General features: G+C 30.7%; 1 long non-coding RNA gene across 1 annotated transcript; it reads left to right on the top strand.

Moving 5' to 3' along the window:
- The first annotated feature begins 2,065 nt into the window (after positions 1 to 2,065).
- LOC147800784 (uncharacterized) lies at positions 2,066 to 7,971 on the top strand. Its single transcript, XR_015431197.1, has 3 exons — positions 2,066 to 2,125; positions 3,881 to 3,972; positions 7,824 to 7,971. It is a non-coding gene; the product is annotated as an uncharacterized LOC147800784 (long non-coding RNA).
- Positions 7,972 to 17,111: the final 9,140 nt, after the last annotated feature.

The raw sequence follows: 17,111 nt of genomic DNA, 5'->3' as shown, positions 1-17,111 counted from the left end.
GATAAAGTTTTTATTCACACGTGCGGTATAGTCGAACGTATTTTTATGAAACTTCACGATAGGGTTGAAAGTTGTAATTTTAATAGAAAAAATCATAGTAATATATTGTTAAGGGTTTAAAATTTATATTAACTGCAATTAATATCTATAAGGTAAATTTAAATTCAGAAAAACAATAAGGATACATATTAGTAATAATATGATCAAAAAAGATTTATTCAGATGGGTATATGACTGCGAGATTAAATTATGAGCATGGTTTAAAAAATAAATGGTAATTGCAATTCAAAACATTATGGTGAATTTTAGAAACACAAATCAAGGAGGCTATATATCAGGATTAATTAAGTTAAAAAAAGAGTTATTCACACGTGCGGTATAGTCGAACATATTCTTATGATACTTAACAATGGGGTTGAAAGTTGTACTTTTAAATGCTAAAAATGTAGTAATATGTTGCTAAAGGTTAAAAATTGATAGTAACTGCAATTATATCGTAATAATATATCGTATAATATATCGTATAATATCGTAAAGGTGAGGTTTAAATGCAGAAAATAATAAAGCTACATGTCAGGATTAAGTTAAGAAAGATTCATTCATATAGGTACACTAGTGATAGATTAAATTTTTATGTGCACGTGCACTACTTCAGCATTGTCTGGTTACTGAAAGGTTAAGACTTGTGATTTATATTATTTAACATGTGGTTATTGCAATTAATAACATTATGGCGTTTTTATAAAATACAAAACAGTAAAGCAACATATCAGGAATAATTAAATTTAGAGGATTTAAATAAGATAAATTTTTTTAGAAATTCTGCAATTTGTATAAAAGTTCTATTTAAGGTTAAAAATAAATAGTTATTAAATATAATAACATTGAGGTAGATCTTCAATTTACAAAAAATTATGCGTATTCACAGAAATTAGAACGATTCGTGGATTTAAGTAAACGAGTGATAAATTAAATGAGAGGAACAAAAGCCTTAATTTGTACTTTTTCTTAAATCGTGCATATTCTAGTAACATTTTACAACGGCGTGGAAATTTACTATAATAAATAAAAATTATTATATATATTGCTTTGGTTGTCGTAGGTCATTAAAGTAAGGGTTGTGTGATTGTACTTGTTTTCCAGTCACACAATCTAGGGCCTAGAATTCAACTTCTGCCACACCCATACATCACACCCATTTATATGGCGTAACCCATTCATAAATCCAATCATTCATTCACGGATCCTAATTTTGACCTGAACCAGAGAGCGATCAATCTCCATTCCAGTACCCCCCCCCCCAGAGATTAAATCTGTTATGAGATCATGGAGAACTTTGTGACCCAACAGATTTAACTTTCAACTGTCACCACACGGGGAGTCTTCGGCGGTTGGATTCTTATTCCCGTTCTCACGCACGTGAGTCCAGCACCTTGCCAACTAGGCTATCTCGAACTATTATACAATTGGAATAATATATAGTAATTGCAATGATTAATATATTGAATTTTAAAGTTGCAAAGGAGTAGGTAAAAACTTAAAAAATACTTATTAAATTTATTATTTAAGTATTTTGTTGGTGATGTCAACACACAAAATCATAACTCTGAATAACTTTCGATCTAATGATAGGATTTTCAGATTCTATTTTCAGATTATAAATTTTCTCTATATCCCTGTACCCATGGTATAGCTAAGAGACCGAATACAAGACTTTCGATTCCTCCGATTTTACGAGATTGTACATGGCATGTACTCTCGGAGGGTCTTGGCTGAGTCAAGGATCGAACCCCGAAAGATATTTTAATAGAAAATGAATGTAAAAAAAAACACTTTATATTGCTTTGTTAAAATTCCAGAGTATGCTTTAATTCCTCACAAAAAGTTTCGCATTCTTGCTTCATAAAATTAAATAGCATTCGCTCAGCGTGCATGTTTCTTTAGCTTTTCTTGTTGCTTCTATACATTCGACCCTGCATCAATCTCAATTTAGGAGTGCAGTGTGAATAGTACTTAAGTGCTCTTTTCAAATTTTACGTTTGGGGCGAGCAGCAAAATATCAGCTCAACTTCTTAATTGTTTGTTGACTGTTCACCCTCGTACCCTCTCGTGCCGGTGCAATCACGTAAGTTTTTATAAAATTATTTATTCTTTTAATTATATTTTCAGTACCTTTTCTTCTAGATAATTTATAGGGGATATTTCCGTATAGTGATCTGTCGTGCCAACTGCAATTGCCAAGGTACCAAGTAGATTTTAAACTTGTTAATGTTTTTAAAAATAACACGTAGATGTTTGCCCGGGGATGGCTATGAGTTATACCTTTCGATTTGGTCCCTTTCAGTAATGTTTTTTTTTGTTTCTCTCGGGACACTGTCCGGAAATTTCAAGACTTGGTGATTATACTTCCACAGATCATGGTACGGAAATCTCCATTTATTTTTATTCTTTACCTTCTTGTGTAAAAGTGCAATGTTTATTAAAAAATTATGTGGAACTCGAGCTATAAATTGGCTGGGGACAAATCATGAATTCTATTATTATTTCATCTACCATCAGTATTCTCCCTAATCGTTTTTGAAGGCTCTGCCTGAACTTTGATACCAATAAATCAACCCCCTTTTTATAAAAAATAAACCGATATCTATTCAGATTCTATCTAACCGCTATCTATTCCCTAATTTATTCAGATTCAATTTTGATAACAATTAATTCTCTGTTTAAAATAAATAATAATTAAACATTGATAAAATTATCTGTCTTCAGAGGTCTGTCCAAGCCAAATTTATTACCGTTTAGCGGTACCTTCAACAATTCAACTTGAAGAAAAACGGTAGTTTCACATAATACTAAAATTTTATTTTTGTGTCTCATACGAAATGATAAATCCATATTTTTATGTTGATTTTTTAATATAATTTATAATTTTCACAAATTATGTCTAAATTTTCACGAAACAGGTACCTTTCAAAAAAATCTAGACAGTCCCTTGGTCTTTAACATAAACAGTGGGAATTAAAATAAATAAATAAATTTTTTATTGATGTTATCTAAAAGATATTTATAACATAGAAAATGATGGATAAAATAATTGTGATTAATGCTGTTGAAAGTCTTTTGAATTTAGTCTCTGGTGTAAGATCGTCATTCAGAAGCGAATACAATTGTCGTACGCAAACACTCGGTGCATATGGCAAAGTTCCAAAATCCTGAACCTCCTTCGCATGGAAAGACATATGTTTATGCGTCTGACTGAATCTCACGAGATAATCTCTTCTGAGATTGAGATTCGAAAGGGGTTTAGGTAGCCCAAAGTGTTGCAATAAGGCTTTGTGTCCCGAATCTTAGAATTAAGTCACTGAGCACATAACTTTTGAGACTAAATTTTAAGACTGGTATCCTACAACACCAGCTCTAAACATTAATAAGCAATTTTGTTTTTTTTTTTTTCATTTTATTGCTATGATCTTCTGTTTTCCCAATCTTTCATGATAGTTTGATGTGAGCTTTTTTGTTATCCACAATGCACACATCTATATTATGTAAAGCAGTTAAAGATAAAGTATCTAACAATTAAACTACTATAAAACTACTTTAAATTCACTCCTGCTATTTTATCAATTGTATGAACGACAAATGTTCTGATAGCGATACCCATATTCACATTTTTGTTTATATTCTGTAAAGTGACTGAAAATTTACTACAATTTTAAGATTGTTTATTACCATTTTATTATCCTTATACGAGCGTAATTTGCTGAAAATTGTTGTAAACATAAATATTTCTTTTAAAATCTTCTTTCCATTCTAAGCAAGGTATTTCCTATTTAGATCAACGAAATGCAATTTATTTTTTTCTATTAATTGACTTTCTTTTCAGTTCATTACTTTGGATGAGTTAAAAGGAACATTTGAACGTAGAATCTGTTGATCATTAGGATTTAGTTTCCATTCATCTGTTTGAGAGGATGGGTAAGTTTTGTTAGTGCAAAAAATAATCATTTTCATTTTAAAATTTAGAATTAAGAAGTGTTTTTTAATTTTTCTTCAATTAAATGTGTAAATTTCTTTTTATAATGTCTAACTTTTATTTCATAATCTGGAGTGATTTCTGTGTATCTAAAAATATCAAACTCGAAACTTTCTAAAATATACAAGATCCTGGAAGGCACTTTGTTTACAAAAATTTAAAAAAACCTGAAGTAATTAAGGTTTAAAAATAAGGTTTCCAATTTACTTGTCGCCATCGTACTTGTGAATCAAAATTTCGATATCTGACATAAGTATTAATTTGAGTTTTTGCATAGCATTAAGAGTTGTTATTTGGAAAATTTTCAAAAAATTGCAAATCACAGTCACATAGTGGTATGGGCCAAAGCTGTAGCATTACTAAAGCCTCATTTCATTTCTAATAATTTATAATGTTTTTGTTTCTCAGTATTCGAAATGATTTTTAAAATAAGATTTTTAAAAAAATGTTGTGAGTTTTTTGTAGCATTAGAAACAAAAAGAAAATTCTGTTAAAGAAATTATAAGCTGAGTCAAACGCTTGACATTTCTTTTGGAAATAAATATTTTTAATGTGTCCTATTTTTTCTTACTGTTGTCACTACCGTTGCTTTTAGTTTTTTTAAACTTATTTTGTCTTTTAAAATTTTCTTGAAAAAGTCGAATGAAGTGACAGTTTTGTCACCAGATAATTAGTTGAATATTTTATATTTGTTAACTGATCGTTTGCTTTTTTGTTAAAGTCTTCGTTTAGGACAACCTTATTATTTTATTACTAATAATTTTTGGAGTATTGAAGTCATTTTTCCGGCTTACTGTTCTGGACTTAAGAATTTGTATATCTTATTTCTAAGACTTCATAGTTTGTTTGCAAAAATTAACGAAATTAGTAAGAATTGCATCTCACATAATGGACATAATTATACAATGAAAACCTCTCAGGAGAGACCACTCTCTGTTTCTCGGTAAAATGGACTTGGGAATGGAGGTTGGTTGTTCTTAGAGGTGTTACCTTCATCGACTCAAAGTTACGTGATTTTTCGCAAACGATTTTAATTATAGACTGTCATTCTCTTGGTATTGAAATGTTCCTTGTGTTGATGTCGTGAAAACTGGATGGGTGAATAAAATTTTATGTTAATAGAAATTATCCCTTCTAATATAATTATGTGTGAAACAAAATGTACCAACTATGTATGGTATAGTTATTTTAAATAAATAAGAAATTATGTTTTTAAGTTAGCATTTAATTTTTTTTCTTCATAAAAATCAGCTGTAAAAGATGAGAAGGGATTTGTTTGTTTCAGATGCTGAGTTTTTTCTAATTAACTTTTTTTATATACTTAAAATAGCTAAAAGTAATCCAACAAAAATTACTGATTAATCAAAAATAAATCATTCAACTCTGATTACTAAATTATAGTATTTAGTGCAATTTGACTACAACATGAGGTTGCAGATATCTGAGAGATCATCAGAAATAATTCTTTAAATAAAAACCAAGCAAATATTTAGAATACATTTTAAACTACTTATTTGTTTTGATATTTTATTGTGTTTCCTTATTTGACCTTTTCCTCATCTTGTGCAGAGATTTCGCCCAATTGCTGGGAGAGGTTTTTATGGTCTCTGCTAAAGTCCATGGAAAAAATACCTTGCCTCCCTAAAGTGGTTGTAAATAGAGATCTCAACGTAGAGGTGATCTTTCCTGGAGGTTTCACTGTATATTGCATTTTAATGCAGGGCAACAGTTTTATTAAACAGATGTAGAATTGTAATTTATTAATGTTTAATCTTTAACTTTCTTCCAAGCAATAGCAATAATTATACCTATTATTTTCATATATTCAACAACTTTTAAGAAATGGGTTAAAGATTATATTTCGTCTGTTAAATTTCTATCTTATTTAAAATAAGAAAATTGAATTCAAATTTTTATATTATTAATTTTTTATTCTTTAAAACACATTCCAATAAACTGTAATAAGGTACTACATTTAAATTCTTCATTATTTAGCTTATATTTATTATAGTTTTCAATTGCTTACAAGTATAAAATATTTAAAAGTTTACACAGTTGTAAAAGCTTAAATATTATATAACAAAGCAAATATTTGGTTGAGCCAAAATTAGATGTCTTTTTTTTCTCTTATTAATCAATGAAATATTTTATTTTTATCCATCAAAAATAATTTTTCCTAATTGCTAATATTTATTGAAGAATAGTTAATGTATAATTTATTTTACAGTAATTTTATTTATTTATTTTTGAATAAGAGAGAAATCATATTTTTACTGCTGTTAAGCTTCTAATTGTTTTGTTTACTGATTACTTCTTTTCCTTAAAACAATTTTCCCTTATAAATTTAACACTAGAAAGACAAAAGAAGCCAAATTAACCCCTTTCATATTTTTTTGGTTTCTCTATAATTACAGTCTTATATTTTTATAATTTAATTCTTCATGCATTCAGAATTCATTGAAACTCCCAAAAAACATTTTATTACTTTACTTGTACCATTTGTAAAGTTTCTTTTAAGCAAAAAACATGTACTTTCCGTAAACATAATTTTACTATACCACACTTGTCCATCTGCCATTAATTTACAATAGCTGTGCTATGAAACCCAATACATTCTAGCTTTCATTTGATTTTTTGTGATTAAATCCTACTATTTCACATGGTCAATAACTAACTGTATTATAAATTTTGTCCTAATGTAGCTGAATGAAAACGTGGGTTTGATATAATGTATTTTTATAATGTTAAAATTCAATGGTACCCACTGAAACATTGTTAATAGTTAACGTAATTTTCTAGTTCTGAATATTTAAAATTTTTTAGTTCAGTAAAAAGGTGTTAGAATGGTATGATGTAAGTGATATCAAAACTAAAATAGCCTTAGCAGATGGAGGCAGCACATGTGGCCTCATAACGAATCAGGAATCGTTTTTGATTGCATTACTTACAGAGGCCTTTTTTTAGTATAAATGTTTAATAACTAAATAAGTAAACATTTGGCAAAAGAAAACAATTTTACTTTTGGTTTTAGGAGAGAATTTCCAATAAGTTAGGATTGAAAAAAAATTAAAGAGATGCTGTACTTGTTCATTCAAACACTAACTTACTGAAAGTGCTGAGTATTTCTGACCTTCCTTAAATTGTTCCAATTTAAGTGCTTATTTAATCATTCATGCCTTAGCAATATAGAAACATGTTAAAAATACAGTGTTTAGTTTAATCAAATATTTTCATTAACTAATTAGAATGAAATACCACAGAATTTCAATGATCAAGCCTATAATATATTTTTATTAAATAATTATATTAAGATTTTGGATGTCTAATCACTAACCCCCTCAGTCTTTTTAAGGTATACAGCAATGTTCAGTTTTTCTAGTGTTAAAAATTATGCAATATTTTCACCCAGGACTATATTTATTTTATATGTTTTCATTATTATTACAGGACTGTCAACTTTCTACGCTTTTTTTTTCAAATATTTATTCTAGTGCTACATAAGTTAATGTTTTAGGATATTATTTTCTATTTATTTTAACCAATTTTCCATGCCAATACTCATAAATTCGTTCATATGCAATGCGATTTTGTTCTAGGTCTTTTGTTTTAAGGCTGTTGGCAAATTTAACAAAAAATTTTTAAAGCTTTGATTTTTAAATGTCCACCACTTTATAAAATATTTTTTAAAATGCGTATAAGCTGGCAGACCTGTTATTTTCAGCATAAAAATAAGCAAACAGCTACTGTCATTTGTTTATCTTATGTGTTTTAATTTGATTTTTTTATTTTGCAGTTATAATTCGAGAATTTATGGGAACGAAGTTCATCAATATTGTATATTGAAATTCAACATTTATATATGTCAAATACTTTTGTAGATTATATGTGTAAAAAAAAATTATTAAAAGTATAAATGTATTTAAATAAATGTTTTCAATTTACATGTTTATCTTTATTTATCAAAATTCTATTTTTTGAAATCTATTATATATTTTTTGTAAATTGTACTTATAAACTATAGGAAATTTTTTTTCTCTTCAATCTTAATGTTAAATTAAAAATAAATTATGGAATGCTATCTTGTTTTAAATGTAGGAAAAAAAACTTTCTGTAAGTTAGGGTCCGCCAAATGATTAGAGTATCAAGCTTTAACTTTGCTTAATTTAATTTCAATATTATAATGAAACTTCTACATAATCATAGCCGATATTGACATAGTATTCCATACAATAAAACTTTATATATTATTTTCAAATGTAAATTGGACTAACGTAAGGATGTTCCAATCATGCTTATTAAAAAATACATGGATTGTGAAAAGTTATAGTTGTAACCAGCCAATTTTTTTTTACAATGTACTTAGTGGTTCACCATAATGAAAACAGCTATATATATTGGTTTTTTATGTATCAACAAACAAACTGAAATATGGGTAAAGGCTAGTCTTTACGGTATAATCAAGAATTAGTATGATTGTTGTTGAAATTCGTTCATTTGTGTTTTGTTAAACTATGGAGCAAAGTTAGATTAGCTCATATTTGTTCAACATAGGTTGTTCCAAATTCTAATATGAAGTGATGGTCTATCTTGATGGTACCAAAGAATAAAATGGTTTTGTGACATTAAGTTGGAAACGATCAACACACGTAGGTTTTCTAACATGGGGTGATGGTCAGTCTTGATGGTGGCAGCAGAAATTAAGCTGGTTTTTGATGGAATGTAAGTTGGTAACCAACAAAATAAGTTGGTTCCTGATTATTTTTTGTGTTGGACCATCAAAAAATACCATCAAACCACATTGGTTTTTGATGGATTTTCTTTGTTGGGTTATTGAAAAGTACCATCAAACCATGTTGGCTTTTGATGGATTTTTTTTTGTTGGACCATTGAAAAATACCATCAAAGTATGTTGGTTCCTGATAAATTTTTTTGTTGGACCATCAAAAAATACCATCAAACCATGTTGGTTTTTGATGGATTTTTTTTTTGTTGGACCATTGAAAAAAATACCATCAAAATAAGTTGGTTCCTGATAAATTTTTTTGTTGGACCATCAAAAAATACCATCAAGCCATGTTGGTTTTTGATGGATTTTTTTTTTGTTGGACCATTGAAAAATACCATCAAAATATGTTGGTTCCTGATAAATTTTTTTGTTGGACCATCAAAAAATACCATCAAACTATGTTGGTTCTTAATGGATTTTTTGTTGGACCATTGAAAAACACCATCAAACTATGTTGGTTTTGTCTATGTTGGCCCAACAAAAATTTGTTCCAATTCCTAATATGAGGTGATGGTCAGTCTTGTAGGTACCATCAGGAATTAAGATGGTTTTTGATGGAATATAAGTTGAGACCAACAACATATGTTGGTTCCTGATTAATTTTTTTGTTGGGCTATCGAAAACTACCATCAAACCATGTTGGTTCTTGATGGATTTATTTGTTGGACTATCGGAAAATACCATCATACCATGGTGGTTTTGTTCATGTTGGTCCAACATAAATTTGTTCCAATTCCTAATATGAGGTGATGGTCAGTCTTGTTGGTACCATCATAAAATATGATGGTTTTTGATGGAAATTCATGATGGTTACCATCATGTTCATGTTGGTCCATCAAAGAAAAACCATCATAAAATTTGTCTTGGGTAACCATTGAAAGATGTCTTTGAATTTTTAAAGCATTTTAGAACGCTTATTTCTTCATTTTAAGCTTCTCAGAACACTCTATTTCGCATAAGTATACATAGTAAAATTTAGGGTCACGCTGTGTACCCCCTAAATGACCTATAATTATTTCCTGTGGTAGGGTACACTATTACCCTGTAATATAATACGTGGTCCAATTTAAAAATTATAGGTCAATATTAAGGACCGATACCGTGCCGTTAGTTAACATTGAAAAATGTCTTTGAATTTTTAAAGCATTTTAGAACGCTTATTTCCTCATTTTAAGCTTCTCAGAACACTTTAATTCGCATAGGCATACATAGTAAACTTTAGGGTCTCTCTGTGTACCCCCTAATTGACCTATAATTATTTCCTGTGATGGGTACACTATAACCCTGTAATATAATACGTGGTCCAATTTAAAAATTATAGGTCAATATTAAGGTCCGATACCGTGTCGTTAGTTAACATAGAAAAGTGTCTTCGTATTTCCTTGTTTTAATGCACTATTTAAAATATACATAGTGTACCCCCTAATTGACCTATAATTATTTCCTGTGGTAGGGTACACTATTACCCTGTAATATAATACCTGGTCCAATTTAAATATTATGGGTCAATATTAAGGTCTGATATTGCGCCTTGCGTTAGTTAACCATTGAAAGATGTCTTTGAATTTTTAAAGCATTTTAGAACGCTTATTTCTTCATTTTAAGCTTCTCAGAACACTCTATTTCGCATAGGCATACATAGTAAATTTTAGGGTCACGCTGTGTACCCCCTAATTGACCTATAATTATTTCCTGTGGTAGGGTACACTATTACCCTGTAATATAATACCTGGTCCAATTTAAATATTATGGGTCAATATTAAGGTCTGATATTGCGCCTTGCGTTAGTTAACCATTGAAAGATGTCTTTGAATTTTTAAAGCATTTTAGAACGCTTATTTCTTCATTTTAAGCTTCTCAGAACACTCTATTTCGCATAAGTATACATAGTAAAATTTAGGGTCACGCTGTGTACCCCCTAAATGACCTATAATTATTTCCTGTGGTAGGGTACACTATTACCCTGTAATATAATACGTGGTCCAATTTAAAAATTATAGGTCAATATTAAGGACCGATACCGTGCCGTTAGTTAACATTGAAAAATGTCTTTGAATTTTTAAAGCATTTTAGAACGCTTATTTCTTCATTTTAAGCTTCTCAGAACACTCTATTTCGCATAAGTATACATAGTAAACTTTAGGGTCTCTCTGTGTACCCCCTAATTGACCTATAATTATTTCCTGTGATGGGTACACTATAACCCTGTAATATAATACGTGGTCCAATTTAAAAATTATAGGTCAATATTAAGGTCCGATACCGTGCCGTTAGTTAACATAGAAAAGTGTCTTCGTATTTCCTTGTTTTAATGCACTATTTAAAATATACATAGTGTACCCCCTAATTGACCTATAATTATTTCCTGTGGTAGGGTACACTATTACCCTGTAATATAATACCTGGTCCAATTTAAATATTATGGGTCAATATTAAGGTCTGATATTGCGCCTTGCGTTAGTTAACCATTGAAAGATGTCTTTGAATTTTTAAAGCATTTTAGAACGCTTATTTCTTCATTTTAAGCTTCTCAGAACACTCTATTTCGCATAGGCATACATAGTAAATTTTAGGGTCACGCTGTGTACCACCTAATTGACCTATAATTATTTCCTGTGGTAAGGTACACTATTACCCTGTAATATAATACGTGGTACAATTTAAAAATTATAGGTCAATTTTAAGGTCCGATACCGTGCAGTTAGTTAACATAGAAAAGTGTCTTCGTATTTCCTTGTTTTAATGCACTATTTAAAATATACATAGTGTACCCCCTAATTGACCTATAATTATTTCCTGTGGTAGGGTACACTATTACCCTGTAATATAATACCTGGTCCAATTTAAATATTATGGGTCAATATTAAGGTCTGATATTGCGCCTTGCGCTAGTTAACCATTGAAAGATGTCTTTGAATTTTTAAAGCATTTTAGAACGCTTATTTCTTTATTTTAAGCTTCTCAGAACACTCTATTTCGCATAAGCATACATAGTAAAATTTAGGGTCACGCTGTGTACCCCCTAAATGACCTATAATTATTTCCTGTGGTAGGGTACACTATTACCCTGTAATATAATACGTGGTCCAATTTAAAAATTATAGGTCAATATTAAGGTCCGATACCGTGCCGTTAGTTAACATTGAAAAATGTCTTTGAATTTTTAAAGCATTTTAGAACGCTTATTTCCTCATTTTAAGCTTCTCAGAACACTTTATTTCGCATATACATACATAGTAAACTTTAGGGTCTCTCTGTGTACCCCCTAATTGACCTATAATTATTTCCTGTGGTAGGGTACACTATAACCCTGTAATATAATACGTGGTCCAATTTAAAAATTATAGGTCAATATTAAGTTCCGATACCGTGACGTTAGTTAACATAGAAAAGTGTCTTCGTATTTCCTTGTTTTAATGCACTATTTAAAATATACATAGTGTACCCCCTAATTGACCTATAATTATTTCCTGTGGTAGGGTACACTATTACCCTGTAATATAATACCTATTCCAATTTAAATATTATGGGTCAATATTAAGGTCTGATATTGCGCCTTGCGTTTTAGAACGCTTATTTCTTCATTTTAAGCATCTCAGAACACTCTATTTCGCATAGGCATACATAGTAAAATTTAGGGTCACGCTGTGTACCCCCTAAATGACCTATAATTATATCCTGTGGTAGGGTACACTATTACCCTGTAATATAATACGTGGTCCAATTTAAAAATTATAGGTCAATATTAAGGTCCGATACCGTGCCGTTAGTTAACATAGAAAAATGTCTTTGATTTTTTAAAGCATTTTAGAACGCTTATTTCCTCATTTTAAGCTTCTCAGAACACTTTATTTCGCATAGGCATACATAGTAAACTTTAGGGTCACGCTGTGTACCCCCTAATTGACCTATAATTATTTCCTATGGTGGGGTACACTATTACCCTGTAATATAATACCTGGTCCAATTTAAATATTATGGGTCAATATTAAGGTCTGATATTGCGCCTTGCGTTAGTTAACCATTGAAAGATGTCTTTGAATTTTTAAAGCATTTTAGAACGCTTATTTCTTCATTTTAAGCTTCTCAGAGCACTCTATTTCGCATAGGCATACATAGTAAAATTTAGGGTCACGCTGTGTACCCCCTAAATGACCTATAATTATTTCCTGTGGTAGGGTACACTATAACCCTGTAATATATTACGTGGTCCAATTTAAAAATTATAGGTCAATATTAAGGTCCGATACCGTGCCGTTAGTTAACATAGAAAAGTGTCTTCGTATTTCCTTGTTTTAATGCACTATTTAAAATATACATAGTGTACCCCCTAATTGACCTATAATTATTTCCTGTGGTAGGGTACACTATTACCCTGTAATATAATACCTGGTCCAATTTAAATATTATGGGTCAATATTAAGGTCTGATATTGCGCCTTGCGTTAGTTAACCATTGAAAGATGTCTTTGAATTTTTAAAGCATTTTAGAACGCTTATTTCTTCATTTTAAGCATCTCAGAACACTCTATTTCGCATAGGCATACATAGTAAAGTTTAGGGTCACGCTGTGTACCCCCTAAATGACCTATAATTATTTCCTGTGGTAGGGTACACTATTTCCCTGTAATATAATACGTGGTCCAATTTAAAAATTATAGGTCAATAATAAGATCCGATACCGTGCCGTTAGTTAACATAGAAAAATGTCTTTGAATTTTTAAAGCATTTTAGAACGCTTATTTCCTCATTTTAAGCTTCTCAGAACACTTTATTTCGCAACGGCATACATAGTAAACTTTAGGGTCACTCTGTGTACCCCCTAATTGACCTATAATTATTTCCTGTGGTAGGGTACACTATAACCCTGTAATATAATACGTGGTCCAATTTAAAAATTATAGGTCAATATTAAGGTCCGATACCGTGCCGTTAGTTAACATAGAAAAGTGTCTTCGTATTTTCTTGTTTTAATGCACTATTTAAAACATACATAGTGTACCCCCTAATTGACCTATAATTATTTCCTGTTGTAGGGTACACAATTACCCTGTAATATAATACCTGGTCCAATTGAAATATTATGGTTCCATATTAAGGTCTGATATCGCGCTTTGCGTTAGTTAACCATTGAAAGATGTCTTTGAATTTTTAAAGCATTTTAGAACGCTTATTTCTTCATTTTAAGCTTCTCAGAACACTCTATTTCGCATAGGCATACATAGTAAATTTTAGGGTCACGCTGTGTACCACCTAATTGACCTATAATTATTTCCTGTGGTAAGGTACACTATTACCCTGTAATATAATACGTGGTACAATTTAAAAATTATAGGTCAATATTAAGGTCCGATACCGTGCCGTTAGTTAACATAGAAAAGTGTTTTCGTATTTCCTTGTTTTAATGCACTATTTAAAATATACATAGTGTACCCCCTAATTGACCTATAATTATTTCCTGTGGTAGGGTACACTATTACCCTGTAATATAATACCTGGTCCAATTTAAATATTATGGGTCAATATTAAGGTCTGATATTGCGCCTTGCGTTAGTTAACCATTGAAAGATGTCTTTGGATTTTTAAAGCATTTTAGAACGCTTATTTCTTCATTTTAAGCATCTCAGAACACTCTATTTCGCATAGGCATACATAGTAAAGTTTAGGGTCACGCTGTGTACCCCCTAAATGACCTATAATTATTTCCTGTGGTAGGGTACACTATTTCCCTGTAATATAATACGTGGTCCAATTTAAAAATTATAGGTCAATAATAAGATCCGATACCGTGCCGTTAGTTAACATAGAAAAATGTGTTTGAATTTTTAAAGCATTTTAGAACGCTTATTTCCTCATTTTAAGCTTCTCAGAACACTTTATTTCGCAACGGCATACATAGTAAACTTTAGGGTCACTCTGTGTACCCCCTAATTGACCTATAATTATTTCCTGTGGTAGGGTACACTATAACCCTGTAATATAATACGTGGTCCAATTTAAAAATTATAGGTCAATATTAAGGTCCGATACCGTGCCGTTAGTTAACATAGAAAAGTGTCTTCGTATTTTCTTGTTTTAATGCACTATTTAAAACATACATAGTGTACCCCCTAATTGACCTATAATTATTTCCTGTTGTAGGGTACACAATTACCCTGTAATATAATACCTGGTCCAATTGAAATATTATGGTTCCATATTAAGGTCTGATATCGCGCTTTGCGTTAGTTAACCATTGAAAGATGTCTTTGAATTTTTAAAGCATTTTAGAACGCTTATTTCTTCATTTTAAGCTTCTCAGAACACTCTATTTCGCATAGGCATACATAGTAAATTTTAGGGTCACGCTGTGTACCACCTAATTGACCTATAATTATTTCCTGTGGTAAGGTACACTATTACCCTGTAATATAATACGTGGTACAATTTAAAAATTATAGGTCAATATTAAGGTCCGATACCGTGCCGTTAGTTAACATAGAAAAGTGTTTTCGTATTTCCTTGTTTTAATGCACTATTTAAAATATACATAGTGTACCCCCTAATTGACCTATAATTATTTCCTGTGGTAGGGTACACTATTACCCTGTAATATAATACCTGGTCCAATTTAAATATTATGGGTCAATATTAAGGTCTGATATTGCGCCTTGCGTTAGTTAACCATTGAAAGATGTCTTTGGATTTTTAAAGCATTTTAGAACGCTTATTTCTTCATTTTAAGCATCTCAGAACACTCTATTTCGCATAGGCATACATAGTAAAGTTTAGGGTCACGCTGTGTACCCCCTAAATGACCTATAATTATTTCCTGTGGTAGGGTACACTATTTCCCTGTAATATAATACGTGGTCCAATTTAAAAATTATAGGTCAATAATAAGATCCGATACCGTGCCGTTAGTTAACATAGAAAAATGTGTTTGAATTTTTAAAGCATTTTAGAACGCTTATTTCCTCATTTTAAGCTTCTCAGAACACTCTATTTCGCATAGGCATACATAGTAAACTTTAGGGTCACTCTGTGTACCCCCTAATTGACCTATAATTATTTCCTGTGGTAGGGTACACTATAACCCTGTAATATAATACGTGGTCCAATTTAAAAATTATAGGTCAATATTAAGGTCCGATACCGTGCCGTTAGTTAACATAGAAAAGTGTCTTCGTATTTTCTTGTTTTAATGCACTATTTAAAACATACATAGTGTACCCCCTAATTGACCTATAATTATTTCCTGTTGTAGGGTACACAATTACCCTGTAATATAATACCTGGTCCAATTGAAATATTATGGTTCCATATTAAGGTCTGATATCGCGCTTTGCGTTAGTTAACCATTGAAAGATGTCTTTGAATTTTTAAAGCATTTTAGAACGCTTATTTCTTCATTTTAAGCTTCTCAGAACACTCTATTTCGCATAGGCATACATAGTAAATTTTAGGGTCACGCTGTGTACCACCTAATTGACCTATAATTATTTCCTGTGGTAAGGTACACTATTACCCTGTAATATAATACGTGGTACAATTTAAAAATTATAGGTCAATATTAAGGTCCGATACCGTGCCGTTAGTTAACATAGAAAAGTGTTTTCGTATTTCCTTGTTTTAATGCACTATTTAAAATATACATAGTGTACCCCCTAATTGACCTATAATTATTTCCTGTGGTAGGGTACACTATTACCCTGTAATATAATACCTGGTCCAATTTAAATATTATGTTTCAATATTAAGGTCTGATATTGCGCCTTGCGTTAGTTAACCATTGAAAGATGTCTTTGGATTTTTAAAGCATTTTAGAACGCTTATTTCTTCATTTTAAGCATCTCAGAACACTCTATTTCGCATAGGCATACATAGTAAAGTTTAGGGTCACGCTGTGTACCCCCTAAATGACCTATAATTATTTCCTGTGGTAGGGTACACTATAACCCTGTAATATAATACGTGGTCCAATTTAAAAATTATAGGTCAATATTAAGGTCCGATACCGTGCCGTTAGTTAACATAGAAAAGTGTCTTCGTATTTTCTTGTTTTAATGCACTATTTAAAACATACATAGTGTACCCCCTAATTGACCTATAATTATTTCCTGTTGTAGGGTACACAATTACCCTGTAATATAATACCTGGTCCAATTGAAATATTATGGTTCCATATTAAGGTCTGATATCGCGCTTTGCGTTAGTTAACCATTGAAAGATGTCTTTGAATTTTTAAAGCATTTTAGAACGCTTATTTCTTCATTTTAAGCTTCTCAGAACACTCTATTTCGCATAGGCATACATA

The sequence above is a fragment of the Parasteatoda tepidariorum genome, unplaced genomic scaffold (genome assembly GCF_982258835.1).
Source record: "Parasteatoda tepidariorum strain Cologne lab strain unplaced genomic scaffold, Ptep-v5.0 scaffold_142, whole genome shotgun sequence".
Lineage (NCBI taxonomy): Eukaryota > Metazoa > Arthropoda > Arachnida > Araneae > Theridiidae > Parasteatoda > Parasteatoda tepidariorum.
This window is presented reverse-complemented; position numbering and strand designations above follow the sequence as displayed.